The sequence below is a fragment of the Ornithodoros turicata genome, chromosome 3 (genome assembly GCF_037126465.1).
Source record: "Ornithodoros turicata isolate Travis chromosome 3, ASM3712646v1, whole genome shotgun sequence".
In the NCBI taxonomy this organism is placed as follows: Eukaryota; Metazoa; Arthropoda; class Arachnida; order Ixodida; family Argasidae; genus Ornithodoros; species Ornithodoros turicata.
In genome coordinates, this window is record NC_088203.1 from 105,588,325 (window position 1) to 105,591,673 (window position 3,349).

A 3,349-nucleotide genomic window follows, 5' to 3' on the forward strand; every position below is an offset into this window, starting at 1 on the left:
TTCCCTGGGTATCCCGACAGACGTTTGAGACAGCACAGATGCCTCTGGAGTCGACCCAGGACACATACTAACTCCCTTTCCTGCCATCCTCTCTCCATCTGCCCACCTATGTATCTCTCTCACGCCCACAGCTGCTTCGCGCTGCCAACGTGACATATATAAAAATAACGCGCAATAAAATAATAAAATAATTGCGCAACTTGCGAGTTTACTGTAAAAAACGGACGTTACGTCCGATGTAACAGTGTGATTACGTAGTTACTACAGCGTGCGCAAACAGCTTAAAATACCCGAAGAATCTATATTTCTTCAGCCTCGGAAATTTGCTAAAATAGCTTGGCTCCGTTTCACAAACTTGGGCCGCCTTACGTAATTCCCACAAAGCCCAAGTCTCCGTTCCTTTCAACGAACGCCCGTATGTTATGGAAACCATCCCGGGACCTTCCGGTTCTCTCTGTGCTTTTGTCGTCGCCGACTGGGATGTATTGTTCATTGGCCGGTTGAGCTTCGTGACGCCTTACATGTGCCCCGCTATTACCTGTTGCGCACTCACACGTAATCTTCGCAATCGTCCATATAAGCGCGCGTGGTTGGAAACACAGCTATAGGTAAGACCGAGTTAAATAACGACTACGGGGAATATACTTGCGCTGTCGAGAGGTTGCGGTTTGTAATTTATTCGCGTAGATAAAGTACTAACGAATATTTAGGACCTGCTCCGCTACTTAGCAGCTACTCACATACATGAATATAGGGTTTGACATTTCCGGGTAGAATGCAACCCAACCTGGAGTTTCTTCCGATCTGAATCGGGCTGAACACGATATTTCCCTAATTGCGTTTTGCGTTTACAACAACGCCGTAGAAGAACAAAAACAGCGTAGCCACCTTTCTGGAACATACGTGCACCTGGTGATTTGCAGCGAGTCCTAATGTCGCCGAACAACATTCTAAGTTGGAAGTCTACTCCTTTTTTTTTTTTTTTTTTTTTTAAGTTGCACTTGTACAAAACACGCACTGTGGTTTGGCGCGATGTGGAACATACACTAATCTCGAATGATATCATTATCTGCCGTGACTTGTTGAAAACGGGAGGCGTACGCCTTTTCTGTGACACTTATGCTGTTCATAATTGTCACAAAAAAGGCGTACTCCTCCCGTTTTCAACAAATCACGGCAGATAACGATATCATTCGAGATTATGGTTGGCTAGGAGCGTGCTATGAGGCGAAGTTCATTTTTAAGAGTGTACGCTTCCTTTTTAGGTAGCATCGGTAACCACCAAAAAGCAAATATTCATGTAACGGTGTTTCCAACAAAATCGGTTATAAAGTATTGAAACGTACACTTTCTTATCTTCTTCTATCCCAGCATTGTACAATCTATACAGCCGCGCAGTCCACGATGATGAATTCCGACACGAAATTCTTCAAAATGCGTCGTTCCACAAAGCAGCTCCGACGCATGCATCGATCAATACCGCATTTAAAGTTCACCGTGTCGTCAACCCAAGATTGAGCGGAAATAATTTTCCTGGCGCGAACACAGCGTTAAAAAGCTGAGTGAGAACAAATTAAGCAGCGACACCTTTCGGTGACAGTCGCGTCAAAGCAGTGCCCCGTAGAGAACCTGACTGGATTGCTGTTGACACAGGGATCGGAATTATGGGGTGTATAATAGAGTGGAGACCATACCGAGCAGCATAGAGGGCCGTATTGCGCGTAAAATTATTGCCGAGTGAAATGGAGTCCCCCGTTGAGTATGTAGTGTTGTGTGAGCTGTAGGAAAAACATGCGCTGTGAGTATATGTTGGAAGTGAACCTCACGATTCGGTAGGCGCCGAGAACGAGCAGGCAGGTGCGGCTGGTGTTAGGACCCGGGGGTATTTCGAAATCTCGTGATTTCGGGACTTCTTGCGCATTCGTCATTTGCGGTACTGGAGTACCGCTACATGTTCTACTCCATTTTCATCTCTGTTCTCTGGACATCATCTCTGTTTTTTCATCATCTCATCATCTGTTTAAACGTTCTGTGTGGACTGGGGTAGCAAGCTCGACGTCGTCGAAACTCACGTCCCCATTTTTTTCTTTGTCACATCACATCACAGGTACTGGAGTAATACAGAGATTTTCTCGAAAAATTCCGGGATTTCAGGCCCGCCGAGCGGAATTCTGCAACTATTGGCGCAGTGGGGACTCAGAACTCTGGAATAATTTCGAGTTGTTTAAGTTCTAGCACTTGTTTTATACTATAGAACGACGTGTGCTCGCAAACAACAGAAAAACGAGAAAAGGAAGCACGCATGACATGCACTTATCTGACTTGTTGAAAACACTCACATGACATGTAATTGCACTTACTCTGACTTGTTAAAAGACCCACATGACATACATCTGCACTTACTCTGACTCTTTGAAAATACTCACATGACACACATTTGCACTTACTCTGACTTGTTGAAAACACTCACATGACATGCAATTTTACTTACTCTGACTTGTTAAAAGACTCACATGACATACATCTGCACTTACTCTTTGAAGACACTCACATGACACACATTTGCACTTACTCTGACTTGTTGAAAACACTCACATGACATACACTTACTCTGACTTGTTGGAAACACTCACATGACATATAGTTGCACTTGCTCTTACTTGTTGAAAACACTCACATGACGAACTTGCACTTACTCTGACTTGTTGAAAACCCTGATATGACATATATTCGCACTTACTCTGACCTGTTGAAAACACTGACATGACGTACACTTGCTCATACTCTGACTTGTTCAAAATACTCACATTACATACACTTGCACTACTGTGACGTGTTGAAATCAGGAGGTTCTGCGCCCTGTCTGTTGGCATTCAAAATATGGAGTAACCAAAAAAATGCGCAGCCCATTCTCAACAAAAGCAGTTTAGGAATGTTACAGAATATTGATGCCTGCCGAAGTAACCGAGGTGCAGCCTGAGTCAAAACCAATAACCTTTATTGCAAGTCCCAGAGCAGAACTGCCTGTCGAACGATCAGTCCTAGCATTTCCCTAGTATTTCCCTAGTATTTTCAACATCAACATCAACACCAACGATCAGTCATGCACACGCGCCGGTGCACTCACTCACGCGTAGTTTAGCGCGGAATATTCAAGCACACACATACACGTAACACCTGTATGCGGTGATATTCTAATTTCGTTCCTGACTTGCGGAAAGCGCACACTCTTAGAAATGAACTTCACCGCACAGCACGCTCCTAGCCAACCATCATCTATAGAATGATATCGTTATCTTCCCCGATTTGTTGGAACCGGGAGGAGTACGCCTTTTTTGTGACAATTATG